Here is a 16,558-nt window from a genome sequence, read left to right as displayed (position 1 = left end):
ACCTCCAAGAGAAGGAATGGCATTCAGAAACCAGCCCAAGGAAACTTCTACCTTATCTGTATTTCCGGAGATAGTTTTTTAACAATAAGAACGCATTCATGCATTACTTACATAATTAGAAATCTCAAATGTTTTGGTTGTTATAGGAATGCTACAAATTTTATCAAATTGTATTTCTGCTGACAAGAATTCATCGAAGTATTTCAAATGCCTAACAACCTACAAAAAATTGCAGAAATGGATAAACCAAGAAAATTCAATAAAACGTGAATCATTAAATATTTGCTCTACTATGTGGAGGCATGAATTCTGAAAGGTCTCTTAGAATTGTTTTTTAAAACTCTTGCCTTTGGGAGGCTTAGAGTCTGGTTGGAGAAGTAAATGTAAACACACAAAACATTCCTGACTGGGTCCCTCCAGGTACAGCAGCAGCCACCACCACGAGTCCATGGAGAGGGAAAAGGGGGGAGATGCAGACCCTCCGGGCTCCCCACTTAAGAGTTTCAGAATCTAAGGGCACAAACCCCACAACACCTGTCTAACATGTGGAATGCATTTTCCAAAAGACACAACACATTCTCAGAACATTCCTACAGAACCTTGAGCTCCCTGCTGATTTCACTGAACACCAAGTGTGGGGCCCAAGAGCAGTGGCAGTGCCCTGCCCTGTCACCCTGGACCACCAAACCACCTGAAGGTTGCACAGCAGCCTCCCGTCCCCTGAAGCCCCTCCTTCCTCAGTACTTCCAGAATGCTCCCACCTGCAGCTCCTGAACAGAAGCTGACTTCACCTTCCCAGGTACACAGACAAGAGAGGGCACGAGCATGGCCCAGCACCTCCTGCGGCTCTCCCACCTTTCCCTAGAGCGTCACATGTGGCCCCACTGGTGGTTTTCAAACGCGAACCCCCTTCTATAATCCCTCTCATAGCCACTCCTGCCGCAGGAAGCCAGAATTCACAGTGCCAGGTACCAAGGAAAAATCCAGGGGCTGAGACTTCCTCCCAGAAGATGGGGAATATTTCTTTGCAGGGATCAGACTTGTATGCGCCCCTCCTCAGACCCCAGGGTCTTCCCAGCTCACTAAGGAGAAACAAGTGTTCACTGTCGGCAGCAAAGCCACAGGGCCCAGCCTCTGCTCCCCCTTCCACACTCTGACCCCAGCCTCCAGCCCCTGGACCCTGCAACCTCTCAACAGGCCAATCACCTTATCAGACAGCTTCTCCTGGACCCTGCCTTACTGCCCCCTTGGTGCCCCCCACCATTCAGACACACTACCCAGCCTGTCTGTCCACTGCACCAACATGCAAGCTCTGGGTTCCACAGCAGAGGCCTGTCCCGTTCTCTGACATAGCCCCAGTGTGTCGGCAATGTGCAGCATGCAGAAGGAACCAACGAGCATGTGGTAGCAAAATTACTGGGGCCTTTCCGAGAGGACCCAGTAAGAAAGGCCACTGGGTCCACTTCCATATCTGCTTCCCACACAGCTATACGCGTGCGTGGATTCTCAGCAACAGCCGAGATGTACAGCCAGTATCTGCTGCATGAACAAAGGAGGATGAGTGAGGGCAGAGCAGGGTACTGCCAGTGTGCACGTCCAGAAGTCCAAAGGCCCAGAGGCTGAGCCCACACTGAGCTCCGCCCATAACCAGAGCAGGAAGAGCAAAACCCTCCCAAATTCAGATGCTCTCTGTGCACTGAGCCTATGTGTACTAGCAAGAAGGAACATGGTATTCATCACCATTTCAAAAGGGCTAACAACTTACAAAATCGACACCAAACCAAGAGAGGGTTGAAGATGGAACACATAGCCCAAACCAATAACAAAATCTTGTACTGGCAACAGCAGAACCAAACAGAACTTCTGCACACATTTCAAGTCCTGCCACTCTCCAGCTCGGGGTGGAGGCTGCGGAAATCCTCACAGTACAAGGTAGGTGGGTGGGTGGCCTGAGTCTAACAGCAGGATAAGGATGGAGATACTGGCTTTGGACCTAGGAACATGGTAGGAAGGAAATGGACAGCAGCATGCACAGCTGAAGCTCTGGGCACTGCAAAGGCCCAGAAGCAAGGACACCCCAGCAGCAACCAGCACACCAAGCACAGAATGTGGGTTCCTCTCTACCATTTCCCACCAAGAGAACTGAGGCTCCTGGAAGACAGGACCAGTTCCAAGGGGGAGAGAGAAAAGTTCAAGACTCTCAGACTCCTAGAGCACCAGGGGCCGTATCGCACACTTGTCCACCGTCATTATCTCCAGCCCTGAGATTTCCCCACCAGCTGAGTAGAAGCTTTCTGTCTGTCTCCAGCTCCAGGTGACTACACCGGGCTGTCACAAACACACCCTGGGTGCTGTGCAGATGCAGATCCGAGATCACCAAGGAACCACTACTGAGACAACTTCACAGGGTTGCCCTGCACAAGTTTCCATCTTTAATCAACTATCAACGTTTAAAAGTAGGAGAGTTTAGGGACACCCGGTGGCTCAGCTGGTTGAGAGTCTGGCGCTTGGTTTCGGTTCAGGTCATGATCTCCGTGTCCAGAAACTGAGCCCCGGGGTCAGGAGATACAGCTGGGCCAGCTCCGCACTCAACAGAGAGTCTGCTCCCCCTCTCCCTTTGCCCCTCCCCCGGTTCACGCATTCTCTCTCTCTCTCTCTTTCTGAAATAAATGAAATAAATAAATCTTAAAAAAAAAAATTTAAAGTAGGAGAGTTTACAAAGAACCTGCGTTTACAGAGTGCGGAGAAATGAGAAGCTGTGGCAACACTGGGGAGCCCAAGGATGGGCTCTTGGACTCCCCATGGAGCTGATCCCTTGACACCCCTGCACATGGACCTGAGAAAACCCTCTCCTGCCCTGGCATGCCTCTTCTGCCCCCATTATCTGCCTGCCCTCTAAGCTTATCAGAAGCACCTGACTTGACCCCGTCCCTCCCAGGGTCTGGTCTTGGCCACACAGCTCAGCAAGGTGGGCAGGGGGCCACGGCATCTAACCACAGCACCCCCCTGACCTCCCACAGCCAATCCAGGGCCAGGCCCATAGTGTTCAGGCCTTGCCCATCTCCCAGCCCATCACGGCTGCATCCCAACCACCTCCAGCCTGCACCCACTCTCAAACAGTTCTATGGGGTCCCAAGACCCTTCCAGGGGTCCAAGAGGTCAACGTTATCTTCATTACTAGGACCCCACTTGCCTGTTTCATTGTGCTTACTTGGGCACCTTAGCAGGAGTCAAGATGGTGGCACCAAATTAAACTTCTAAATGACTGAACTCTTCCATGTTATGTACTCGGGGAGGTAGAGCCAACTTCACCTGAGAATGCCCTTGGTGAAACAGTGAGATTAACGACCTCCCCATCAGCCTTCTCATGAAGGCAGAGGAAGAAAGGTAAGCAAGCAGCAATCCAGGGCTGCTGGCCGCTCAGGAAAGGCCCAGAGTGGGAACCGGGCTGTGTCAGTCACTGGGCATCTGCATTTGGAAAAACTGGCAAGATCTATGGCTACGCGAACTGGACATCTGCCAAACATTTTCTCAAAATAAACACAGTGAGCCTGTGACCTCAAAGAAAACCAACGGTATGTGTTTCCAATGTTAAGATTCTGGCCTCTGAGTGGAAATGAGAATTTTGGTGAATGTGTGTCTGCCTCCATGAGCTTGACAGCTGCTGCCCAAAACTTAAAGACTTTTGATGACAGAGGAAATGTTATTAAGAGAAAACGATTTTTTGCTATTGGATAATGAAATGTGTCAACATCTGGAAGATCTCCATACCTTAGTGAGCCAGTGTTCCCCAAATGAGCAGTACCTACTCTTTAAAACCACACATGGGTGGAAGGTGCGCTAAGATGCAAGGCAGACCGTGGGCTTAACCGTCACAGGGAAGGAGGGTCATCGATGCGGCCCTGCCCTGTCAGGTTCTGGCATACTGTAACAGGCAAAACATTCGGAATTATCTAAAAGGCTCGAAATACACACGGTCTTTGTGAGGCCAGATTTTCTTCATATACTGCAACCAAACAACACATCCCCTCAGTCAGAAGCCAGACATGAAAAGGATATACCAACCTGTAAAGCAATGCCACTCTTCTGAGGTTGTTGTTTTAGAAAATAGTTGTTTTCCATAGAAATTACTTACCTTAACATGTAAACAACATGTTACATGTTTACTTTTGTTATTTTTAAGTAATTTTCTTTTTAAGTTTCAGTTCTAATTTCTTTTTTGGTAAATACCAGTAGATAGAACCCACATAAACAAGAGCCCCCTGGGGTCCTAAATAGCTTTTAAGAGTGTCACTTGGCCTTGAACCCAATGTCCCACACCAAGGACACCAAGCCTCCCATACCAGAGGCCTGCTAAATAAAAAAACACCTCCAGACCCCTGGGCTCTCACTATGCCGAGATGTGCCCAGGGCCAGCACAGCTGAGCAGGCTTTCCTGCTCACGAATGCCCCTACAAACCACCTGTCTCCTGTCCCCACAGTCAGCCACATATCCCTGCCATTAAATGAAGTTTCATGACTTCTTCTCCCAAAAAACTCTGTTTTAAGATCATTATGTAACACACTTTCAAATAATGTCAGAATTATCCACTATTTTGCTCTGGATCTATCTGATTGCATTCAGGAATCTTCTGACAAGCATTGACCAACATGCCAGGCTGTGGACAAGCATAAGAGCCAAGGACAAAACATCAATATCTTTGCCCTGTCTACACCTCTTACTTTTAAAATCCAAGCATCCTCCTTGCTCATGACTCTAAGTGACCACTGATGATGGTACAGGACAGGGAAGGAAGAAAAGGGGAGCATGGAGGAAGAGGAGAAGACCCGCAGGGGTGGGCTCTCGCCCTGTGCCCTCTTCTACTCCCCGTTACTGGCCTCACCAAGGCTGCCTGGGGACCTGCAGTGAAACCGGAGCTAGGGTCTGGGCCTCAGAACTGCTAGTGCTAACAGCTCCTTCACCTGCCTATCCAGGCTCACATTATAATAAATTCCCAATTAGAACAGTGCTATGACGGTCAGAGGCCAAAGCGCCCCTGTGGGCAGGGAAGGTGTTGTGCAAAGTCTATGCAGTACATGATCAAGTGGGTTATAAACAACAGCAACACAGAAGACCTTCCTGGAAAGGCAGAACAAGATAACAGAGTCCACCCGGCATGCACTTGATGTGCTGGAGTTAGATTTGACCTAGAAAATGGTATTCTGCTCTTTTGAATGTCCACCTAATACACTGAACCACTGATGCAGATGGAGAAAAAAGGAAAACTGTCTAGACTATGAAGTTTTTTCCTTAAATGCAAGTTGGTAGATTACAACACACACACAAATCTAGGGGAAAAATGTGTCCCAGGGGTGAAGCAGAACCTGACCCCATGCTGGACTTACTCGGCCAAGCGCACGTCCAGCAACCAGGGCAACTGACGCTGCAAGCTGCCCAAGCTACAGATGTCCGGTTACATCTGAAGTTCGGGTATGTGACAAATCATGTTTTAGTGTAAGCAGGTTTACCCGAGCTTCAAATGTACCTGGGCATCCTGTATCTTTTTCTTTGCTGAATTTAGCAACCCTGCACCGAGTCCACGAAAGTCAGCAAAAGACAGAAGGAGTCTAGGTTTTTGTAATTCCGAAGTGGCAATGTTGAAATTTTTTTTACTTTTTATTTTTTTTAAGAGAGAGAGAGAGAGAGAGCATGAGCAGTGGGAGGTGGGGGGGGCAGAGGGAGAGGGAGAGAATCTTAAAGGCAGGCTCCACAGTCAGCACACAGCCCAGTGCAGGGCTCAATCTCACAACCCTGAGATCATGACCTGAGCCAAAATCAAGAGTCGGGACACAACTGAGTCACCCAGGGGCCCCATTTTTTAAAATATTTTTAAATATTTTTTTATTTTTAAAAGGCAGTGTTCTCTGCCCTTTGAAATTCTATTCCTAAGAAGAAAAAGAATTATTAACAAAACAATTTCTTCACAAAAAAACAGAACACAGAAGAAAATAAATACAGAGAAAAAACCCAAAGACATTACAAAGTCTCATTCCAGGGCCTTCAGATACCCTTACCAATTTAACCCCACTCTGACACTTTATCAAATGCCCACAGCAAACCTCTTTGACATTGGCCACAGCAACTTTTTTCATGACACATCTCCAAAGGCAAGAGAAACAAAAGAAAAAATGAACATGTGGGACTTCATCAAGATAAAAAACTTCTGCACAGCCAAGGAAACAGTCAAAAAAAAACTAAGAGGCAGCCCACGGAATGGGAGAAGATATTTGCAAACGACACTACAGATAAAAGATTAGTCTCCAAGATCTACAAAGAACTTCTCAAACTCAATACACGGGAAACAAATCAAAAAATGGGCAGAAGATATGAACAGACACTTTTCCAATGAAGACATACAAATGGCTAACAGACACATGAAAAAATGTTCAAAATCATTAGCCATCAGGGAAATTCAAATCAAAACCACATTGAGATACCACATTACACCAGTTAGAATGGCAAAACTTGACAAGGCAGGAAACAACAAATGTTGGAGAGGATGTAGAGAAGGGGGATCCCTCCTACATTGTTGGTGGGAATGCAAGTTGGTACAGCCACTGTGAAAAACAGTGTGGAGGTCCCTTAAAATGAGCTGCCCTATGATCCAGCCATTGCACTACTGGGTGTTTACCCCAAAGATACAGACGTAGTGAAGAGAAGGGCCATATGCACCCCAATGTTCATAGCAGCAATGTCCACAATAGCTAAATCGTGGAAGGAGCCGAGATGCCCTTCAACAGATGACTGGATTAAGAAGTTGTGGTCCATATATACAATGGAATATTACTCAGCTATCAGAAAGAACGAGTTCTCAACATTTGCAGCAACATGGACGGGACTGGAGGAGATAATGCTAACTGAAATAAGTCAAGCAGAGAAAGACAACTATCATATGATTTCTCTCATCTATGGAACATAAGAACTAGGATGATCGGTAGGGGAAGAAAGGGAAGAAGTAAGGAGGGTAAACAGAAGGGGGAATGAACCATGAGAGACTATGGACTCTGGGAAACAAACTGAGGGCTTCGGGGGCGGGGGGAGTGGGATAGGCTGGTGATGGGTATTAAGGAGGGCACATATTGCATGGTGCACTGGGTGTTATATGCAAGTAATGAATCATGGAACTTTACATCAAAAACTAGGGATGTACTGTATGGTGACTAACATAATAAAAAATTATTATATATATAAAAAAAAATGCCCGCAGCAGCATGGCCCCTGTGCCCTGGCCTGGACCCTGCCCACCTCGAGCGTACAGGATGGGCCCGGGGTGACCTGCACAGGGGCACAGCTGTGACCTGTGCCACCAACACACATCTACCTTACACCCTGAACAGCACGTCTCACGCAGCCGAGACCCCTCTACGCCACAGAAAACAAGAAGCAGCTAAAGTACAGTCAGGCAACCAACCAATTCTAACTGCACAATATTACAGAGAGTACTCCCCAGGAAAAACACTTAATTTTTTGTTTTTTAAGTCAGCAGGAACAAGGGGACTGTGGGAATGGGAAAGGCCAAGATGGAAGAACCGTGAAAGGAGCATCTACTCTTTAGGTGAACACTGGCATGTGGCTGTGTCGATTCTAGTTACGTCACAGACTCTTTCTAGCAACACAGGACAGAAAATGGCCCTGGCATTTTTACCCGACATGGGCATATGTGTGGACGTAATCTAGGTTCCAGCTAGGTTTTCTTGATGACTAAAAGAAAACAATCTTTTCCAAGTTTGTACAGCACCATCACTGTATGCAGTATGTCCCTCCCTTTAAATGTAACCATAGGGGCGCCTGGGTGGCTCAGCTGGTGAAGCGTCTGCCTTCAGCTCGGGTCATGATCCCGGGGTCCTGGGACTAAGCCCCCATCAGGCTCGGTGCTCAGCGGGGAGCCTGCTTCTCCTTCTCCCTCTGGCTCTTCCCCGCCAACCCTGCCCCTGTTGCTGGTGCCCTCTCTCAAATAAATAAAATCTTTTTAAAAAATTATTTTAATGTAATCATAAAATACACCTGTACCGATCATTTACAACTTAAGTAACACCATCTGCAGGTAAAATAAAGACAACCCCTGTGTGCCATGTTACATTGGGTGCATGTTCTTCTCAGGACAGACAAGGGCCTCTGCTCTGTCACTCAGAAAGGCACTCTGTGCCATGTTAGATTGGGTGCATGTTCTTCTCAGGACAGACAAGAGCCTCTGCTCTGTCACTCAGAAACGCACTGTGTGCCGTGTTACATTGGGTGCATGTTCTTCTCAGGACAGACAAGGGCCTCTGCTCTGTCACTCAGAAAGGCACTCTGTGCCATGTTAGATTGGGTGCATGTTCTTCTCAGGACAGACAAGGGCCTCTGCTCTGTCACTCAGAAACGCACTGCTTTTCGTCCACAGGAGCGGTTTCTCTATGTCAGAGGACATGAAATGACTGCATCAAATGTAATTCACCATAATACAGTTAATTTCAATTTTACCATATTTGATCAGATACTTTTTTTAAAAAATAGTTTCTGCTACTCATACGGTATAAATTACGAACGGTACGATTTTGTGTAGAACTTTCGTTACTACGACACATAACGTGAACCTAACTGTGCACCGCCCGTGAGCCTCCTCACCAGCACCCGAGAGGCCCGGCGCCTTCCCACACAGGTGAAGAACCTCTCGCACAAGCTCAGGAGCATGCCCAAGGCCGTGCGGCACACCCTGCACACGAGGTTCCAAACCCAGTTTCCTGAGGCTCAGCATCCCAGGTGCCTGCCCCATCAGTTTCTACCACACAGCTGATTTTTTTTCTTTTTTAAGAATAAACAATGGCTGGTGGGGAAAGATCACAGAAAACTCTGACATTACTCCTTAGAAGATTCCTAAAATAAGAAGACAAATAAGGGCTGGATAAATTTTTGGATAATCTATATTAAAATTATTCAAAGACAAGCCCATAAGACCAAATAATGTTATCAATTTAAACTCTAAAGACATGGCAGAGAGACCCACGCCACACTGTATCAGCTCTACACGGGGATGGCCTTTGGCTCATGTGAAGGAAAGCCTCCACTGCTCCGTGGCAGCCTGTGAACCCTGGAGGTCTGGACGAGGGTGAAGCCCCCAGCACCAGCCAGGCTTGGCCCACCTCATCCATGGCCAGTTACCTCTTAACAGGTCAGACGAATAGTGTCCACAATCACAGGGACAAGCCAGGGGCCACAATAATGACAATTCTGGGCGAACCCCGCCTAAGCGGCCATTATTTCCCTACCACTTCTCTGCACGGCCAGCGGGACTCAGGGGCTAACCCCGGACAGTGGAAGCTTGGCAGGCACCCTCCCCCCTGGACCAGGACCACTTACTCAAGTGGAACCACAAGAAGCACAGAGCAGTCTGAAAGGAAAACTTAGGAGGGAGAAAAGAGAACCATCTATCTCAGGGCTCTTTGGCTCACGTTTCCAGAAAGCTCTGTTCTCTCAGGGGGCCTGAATTACTAAAGCCCAATTGTTAATCTGGCTTTCTTCACAAAGATGCAACTGTGCAAACTACTTTGGAGATGAATGTCTTCTTACGAATTGACTTTAACTCACCCCACGCAATACAAATGAACCGAAGGAAAGCCTCTAATTCTTAACAGTAAGGATCTAACCACAAAAAGTACCCTTATTTATGAGAGTAAAGGTGAAACCCTTAAACTCAACAATAATTTAAAACTGCTTCCAAATACTCTAACCTTTAAAGTGGTGCGGGGGTCCACGGGACAGGACAGACCAGCCCCAAGGATGGCGCACACGGGCCAGGCCAGAGGGAGGAGCAGATGTGCACAAACGCTCCACGACAGTCGGTTCTGTAACACAGAGGTCACCCATACGAATACGGAAGCCAATGTCGAAACAATCTGGTACACAGATCTCAGACCCTGCTGTGTGTACGTGGAGCCAACGCTGTGGCCTGATCTTGGGCCTGTCGGCTGCTCTCCTGGCCCTGGTGGCACAAGCATTTCCAAGGCCCCTCCCACTGAGAGCCGCAGCCTTCTCACAGATAAGCTCCCTCCCTCCTCAAGGCTCAAGCCACTCTGCACCCATGCATCCATGTTATTCAGAACTCCTATTTCAAGCACAAATGTTGAGAAGGTTAACTCTTTTACTGCTACCACACACGCACATGAAGTTTGAAAGGAGTCAAAGCCATTTCAGAAAGAATCCGAAAGATGCTGACAAGCAAGGCTGCCGGCGGTGGAGCCAGGTGAAAGAGCTGCCCGCGCTGTGCGGGGAAGAGGGGTGAAGTCTACATCCTCCCACGCAACTGCCGCCTCCTCAATGCAGCCTCAAAGCACCCTACCCTGGTGCTGGGGAGTGGGGGGGGGGGGGGTGCCAGCTTTCACACAGTATCTACCAGAGCTGTGAAGATACCCCACAATGGCAAAATACTAAGAAAAAGGAGGGGCGCCTGGGTGGCGCAGTCGTTAAGCGTCTGCCTTCGGCTCAGGGCGTGATCCCAGCGTTCTGGGATCAAGTCCCACATCAGACTCCTCCGCCAGGAGCCTGCTTCTTCCTCTCCCACTCCCCCTGCTTCTGTTCCCTCTCTCACTGGCTGTCTCTGTCAAATAAATAAATAAAATCCTTTAAAAAAAAATACTAAGAAAAAGGAAGGAAAAACCCTCTGTAAACACGTATCGTCAGGGTAAGTACATGCTTGCTGGACTGATCTTCGTGATTCCACAGGTGGCCGCGCTCTTCCATTTCACAACCAGGAGACTGTGGAAAGAAGGGCAACAACAGAGAGCACACCACTCAAGGGCTTTCTGACTCCACCACTGGAGGCCATCTGAAACATCCAACATGCAGGGCAGACAAAGAGGGCCTTCTCTCCCTAAGGGTGGAGATGTAGCTCCAGCCACAGTCAAAGAAACGCCAATTCCAACCTGCCATCTGCTTGTCTCTGCTTTAGATCTCTGCCCAAGATCTGGACCAGAGACCACATCTTCTCCTCAAGAACTGCATTAGTGCCAGTAAAACACTGTCAACACCAAATGGGGTCCCAAAGATGGGATGATTCTTCTGTTCAGGAAACTTGTGAGATGTAGAGCGCTATCTGCCCACCCCCTAATTTTCAACTGGTTTCCACATACCAATTTCACTAGCTAATTATCAAAAGGGTGGGAAGAAAAAGAATGAATCCTTTCAATATCTGATTTCCTTTTCCCTCTTTTGTCTTTTTGTTTTTTCCCTTTGGCAGCAAAAGGAGTTAGCTCCTAAATTTGGAAAATACAATTACTATCCAAAGTAGCCCCAGAAATTACATTTAAGGGACTGTGAAATATCAGAACAGATTCCCTTTCCATCTGCTGCTTAACCCTTAACTGGCCTCTCTGCAAAGGAGAAAACCAAAGGTGCTACATGCTTCCATTCCCTTGATCTAGAACTCTCTTGGCTACTGTGGTTTTCCAGATAGCCAAACTGACTGCACACCATGCTACACACCTCTCTAACAGGTGATGCTGACATTCCTCCATGAGAGGTGGGCTGTGCTCCCTCACCTTCAACGAGATGGGCCTTTGTGACAGCCTGGAGCTGAGACTGTGGCTAAAGAGAGCTGCATGGTGTCTGAGGCCAGGTCACCACACATGCCATGAGGAGCCCAACCTGTGGCCACCTGTGGACATTCCAGCCAGCAACCCACATATCCAGCACCGACAGCCAGAAGTGCATGTGAATAAGCCTTCAGATGACACACCACCCCCAGTGTTCACGTCTTCCAACTGGGGCCCCAGCCTCATGGACCAGAAAAAAGCCGTCCCACCACTGCCCTGTCTGAACTGCTGGACTCACGAGGGATAACAAGCGATCACTGTTTTTGTTTTGAGGCACTACATTTCAGGGTAGCGTGCTAAGCAGCAACAGATAATTCCAACAGTGCCCTTCTCCTTTGTGTCCCTTCCAGGATCACAGCAAACACAGCTCTGGGCCTGGGCCCCACAGCAGAGGTTGGCCCCTACGGAACTTGTTTCCAGAGAGACACAGTACACTGCGAAATGGAGCAGGTGCCGTGGACACCGTGGGTAACGCATGGACCTCTCCCCTATGAACCCCAGATCCACAGCCCCCAGCACCCTAGGCTTCCAGGAGTTAAAGCACGCTATCTGGATCCTTTCAGGTCTGTGGAGGACAACAACAACAAAAAACAGTCACGACCAGAACAAGCTCCTGAGATGTAACTGGCCAAGAGCTGGGCTAGAGCAGGGATCTGTTCTGAAGGCATAAACCAGGGAATGGGGGTCACGCAATGTTTACTTCAGTCTGATTTCCCACGCAGTGAAGACATTTACACATACTTCTTACCACAAATAAAGATGCTGATTTTCTAGTTTATACCTCTGTCTCTTATGAATTCGGATAGTGCGATCACCACGATTTGGTTTACTTACAAAATCAAGTTTCCAGACCTGCAAAGGTGACACCTGCCTTCCATGGGGACCTTCTGCCTGATTACCACACTGACAGCTCCCACCCTACACAGCAGTGCAGGGGTTCTCTACATGACTAAGCAGCTGACTGGTGGTGGGTCTGGGTGGGCCTGGTGCCATCAGGGGCTCACAGGGTACACAACTCAACATGACGCTGTGGAGACTCACAAACTGCGAAACTGGAAAACACCTACTTCATCTTCCCTAATTTAATTTGTTGTAAATTAAGATGAAAATTCATGGAGTCCACTAGAAATCGGGATGCTTCACTGGCAGAAGGGCCAGAGTGGAGACAACGGGACCACAAAGACGCAGCAATCGGCTGTGCACCTCACGCAGGCCCAGGTGCATGCAGGCCTGTCCACCAGTGATGCCAGCCTCTATCACAGTGACTCAGCACACTGAGCATCACCCTATAAAACCAGAGGAATTCAGTTCCACTCCAAAGATCTAGCTCTTACTTCTCAGTCTCAACCAAATTTCTCGTAATGTAAAACTATCATGAGGGTAATTACTCAACATGGCATCATTTCTTAAAACTCAGGTTATCAAAGATAAAAAGCAGGGGTGCATGGGTGGCTCAGTTGTTAAGCATCTGCCTTCGGCTCAGGTCATGATCCCAGGGTCCTGGGATCGAGCCCCATGTCGGGCTCCCTGCTCAGTGGGGAGCCTGCTTCTCCTTCTCCCATTTCCCCTGCTTGTGTTCCCTCTCTCGCTGTCTCTCTGTGCCAAATAAATAAAGAAAATCTTAAAAAAAAAAAAAAAAAGATAAAAAGCAAAATGGGCAACACAGCTCATAAGTACATTTGCCCTAAAAAATTCAGTAACAGAAATCCACGATGTGGGACATTCTGCAAGACCACTGACATTGTTTCCTCATGGGGGGCACAGGGGACTGTTCCAGATATCACACATAACAACCAAATGCAAAGTGTGGATTCTGTTAGGATCTTGATTTGAACAAACCAACTATAAAATGACATTTTGACATAACTGGAAGGAAATTTTAAAATAGATGATACCAAGCAATTACTTCAAATTTTGTTATGTGTGAAAAGAATTTCGTAGTTATGGAAAAGATGTCTGCATTTTTTTTAAGTGGGCTCCATGCCCAGTGTGGAGCCCAATGTGGAGCCTGAACTCACGACCCTGAGATCAAGACCTGAGCTGAGATCAAGAGTTGGACGATAAACTGACTGAGCCACCCAGGCGCTCCAGATGTCTGCATTTTTAAAGATACATACTCGGAGTTGAGAGGTAAAAATTCCATGACACCTATGGTATGCTTTAAGATACCTGAACCACAACAAAAAGGAAAAGGCAGAGAAGGAAGGAAAGGAGATAGGAACCATATGGCAAAATCTTGACAATAATCACGGAACTGTAAGATGTCTACTTCGCATGTGATGGAAATTTAAATTCTTCATAAAATCCTAATAAAAAACTAGTCCTAAAATACAGATAAAATCTGGGTCAAAAAGGAAAAGTACACCCTGACGTCCCTGCACAGCCCACCACGAGCCCTGCGGTTCTAGCCACACACCCCATAGCAGGACTGGCACTGTCACACCATTCAAGCTATCTCGCTCCCCTCTTGACTAAAATGGGCACAACTACACAAAACCCAGCTCAGAAAGCTGAGGAGGCTGCAGAATGCTTAAAATGGCAGCCGACACATGATAAATATCAGCTATTACCACTGTTCAACACATTTAGTACATAAGCAACAAAGAAATGTCTAACATCTACCATGTGCCAGACATGTACTTGTCACTCAGCCCCCAAATTCAACTGTTGAAACAGCCCCCAACACTAGCGGGCTCCACATACCCTACTCGCCCCAGTGACCACAGTCACCTGACTCTGCCACTGCCCTCTCCTCTCCATTCATGCCCTAATTTCCCTTTTCCAAAGATCCCATTACTGTCACTGCTTAAAAGCTCTGCAGGACCTGTCCCCAAAGGAGTGGGTCTGGCCCCACGACTTGGACCACTCTTCTCGGGCTGCCACACCCACACCAACTCTCCCGCTTCAGACTTCTCTTAAGGCCCCCCACAAGTCTACAATACCACACACTCTTTTGAAAGAGGCCCTGGCCCCACCTGCGCATGCCCACAACCTCCCTCAACACCAGCTTTGAGGCCAGCCCCATCCCAAGTGCTCACAGGCCTCGCTTCACTGGAGCCCAAGATCACTCACAGCTGACACACATGGCAGGGGCACCCTCCAGGTGACTGTACAAGGTCATCTGATCCTTCCCCGATGCAAAACACACCTCTAAAAGAATGTTTTCTCATTTCTTAATGTTATAAGAAGTCCCTTCTAAAGTAAAAAGAAATTGCTTACAAAGAACCATATGACAAAAGGCCATTAGAAATACCCAAAGGTACATATAAATGCACTTTATGAATGCCAATAAAGGGGTCCTTCCCCGGCCAATACTCTGGCAACTCGAGCAGTATCAGCCTACTGTTTCCTAGTCCCATTTTGTGCCCTTTCCACAGTCTTCCGCAGTCCAGTCAACCTTCTCATTAGTTCTGCCCATTTTGCACTTCAACTGGATCAGCAACTTCCTGTGGGTTTTTAGTAAACTGTGCTTCATTTATATTTCAGGAAACAATAACATTTTAAAAGCTCCTGTAAGGGAACAAAATGACCAGAGCCAAGAAGGCCCAGAGCCATGATTCCAGTCAGGAATTCCTGACTGGAGAGGACAGGGTGGGGGATGGCACCCGCTTGACACCTATTAGGGTGGCCATGGTCAAAAAGATGAACCAAAGCAAGTGTTGGCAACAATGCGAAGAAGCTGCCGGGAATGCAAAATGATGTGGCTACTACGGAAAACAGTCGGGCGGTTCCTCAAAAAAGTGAGAGCTATCACATGACTAAGCAATTCTATTCCTGGGTATATACTCAGACTGAAAACAGACACTCTAAGGTGTCCACAAATATTCATAGCGGCATTCTTCAAAACAATCAAAGGAGGGCTGCGTGGATGGCTCAGGCAGTTAGGCGGCCAATTCTTGACCTCAGCTCAGGTCTTGATCTCAGGGTCACGCGTTCAGGCCCTGCATTGGAGCCTACTTTAAAAAAAAAAAGTCAAAAGGTGATAAAAACTCACATGTTCATCAGCAGATGAATAAACGAAATGTGGTCTGTGCGTGCAATGGAATATTACTCTGCCAGACAAAGGAAATGGAAGTTCTGGCCCAGGCTACGACATGGATGACCCTTGAGAACACCATGCTGTGAGTGAGATGCCACACACAGAATGACAAATAAGTCTACTTCCATGAAATATCTAGTTTAGGCAAATTCATAGAGACAAAAAGCGGAAAGGGGAGTTATTACTTAATGGGTACGTAGTCTCTACTTGGGGTGATGAGAATGTTTTATAAAGACAGAGATGATGGTTGCTAACACTGTAAACATACTTAGTGCCATCAAAAAATAGGCTTCAAAATGGCTGAAATGATGGGCGCCTGTGTGGCTCAGACGTTCAGCGTCTGCCTTCGGCTCAAGTCATAATCCCAGATCATAATCCCAGTCCTGGGATCGAGTCCCACATTGGGCTGCCTGCTCAGCAGGGAGTCTGCTTCTCCCTCCGACCCTCAACCCATTTGCACATGTGTGTGCTCTTTCTCTCTCTCAAATAGATAAATAAATATGCCCAAAATGATAAGCCTTATGTTTAAGTACATTTTACCACACTAAAAAAAGAGAGTTTTGCCAGGATAACCTTACCAATGTAATCATGGACCACTCTAACGAAGCCAGTGCAATTCTCAGGAAGGGTTCCCTTACAAGGAGAGAGATACATGAAGAACACAAATCAGAATGTAATAAATACTATTTGTGTAGTAAAAGAACAGGACTAGCACACCAATGCTGACAGAATGACATTATAAACTTTATTTTTTACAAGAGACATATGAATCTCCTGATGTCAACAGGCATATTACAGCTGTAGGAAATACACACTAACATATTTAGAGTGGCGGGGCATCTGGGAGGCAACCTGGACTCAAATAACTCATGAAAAAAATCTCTGTTATCATATTTGCAACCTTCCTGT

General features: G+C 47.3%; 1 protein-coding gene across 9 annotated transcripts in view; it reads right to left on the bottom strand.

Moving 5' to 3' along the window:
- The window catches only part of EHMT1 (euchromatic histone lysine methyltransferase 1), a 140,771-nt gene that overhangs the window by 77,757 nt on the left and 46,456 nt on the right, over positions 1-16,558 (bottom strand). The window lies entirely within an intron of this gene.

The sequence above is a fragment of the Ursus arctos genome, unplaced genomic scaffold, assembly GCF_023065955.2.
Source record: "Ursus arctos isolate Adak ecotype North America unplaced genomic scaffold, UrsArc2.0 scaffold_18, whole genome shotgun sequence".
NCBI classification, from domain to species: domain Eukaryota; kingdom Metazoa; phylum Chordata; class Mammalia; order Carnivora; family Ursidae; genus Ursus; species Ursus arctos.
This window is presented reverse-complemented; position numbering and strand designations above follow the sequence as displayed.